Genomic DNA, 792 nt, shown 5'->3' on the forward strand with positions numbered 1-792 from the left:
TTGCGAGGCGTTCGTCTTGCGGGGTACCACTGTATAGCTTTTGCTTTTGCAGCTCTCTTTCCGAGGAAGAAAGACAAAGAGAGAAGCTATGTTTTCTTTGTTTTGTTACGTTTGATTTAATTTGCAATAAATTAGGCTTAGGTGTTACTCCTCAAGGCTGAGATTCTGTTTTGAACTCTGCTAATCGTGTGCTCATGTCCCTTGATACAGGCCACATCAGCGTGCCAGGAGACTGGAGTGATGAATCCCGGGCAACGCTGCATTTTGGGGGAGGCACCAGGCCTTGGCGTTATCACCCATCAATATATACACATTGTAAATTAATTAATTAATTAACTGTAAAAAGCCCAGGAGGGTTGTGCAAAATCTCCATGTGCAGTCTGCTCTGGCCTATCTTTCTGAGCTGTTGTGAGGAGCACTGAGACCAAAGACCTTATGATGACATAACGCCAAAGCGCAATATACATGTGAATAGTGATTAGTACGAGTCCTTTCCTCACGAAAACTTTTGAAACCAAGGGAGGCACCCGAGCCTCGTAAACTTTATAGAAACATTCACCACACGCTCGCCAGATCTGGTTTTGCCGTTTGGTGAAAATGAGGGATGTCCCACAAAATGCCTAGTGCCTTAGCAAAGGCACCCTGCCCTGCGATGAATCCAAACATTTGTTTCCTTTGCTTGCTCTCATAAATTACATCTGGGTTTAGTTTGGAGGACGAGTCACCGCCAATTAGCTCCGGGCTGTCAAACTCTAATTGAAAGGTGCAGGGCATTGTCTGTGCCCAGGTTGC

The sequence above is a fragment of the Podarcis gaigeae genome (assembly GCF_964106915.1).
Source record: "Podarcis gaigeae genome assembly, chromosome: 16".
NCBI lineage: Eukaryota > Metazoa > Chordata > Lepidosauria > Squamata > Lacertidae > Podarcis > Podarcis gaigeae.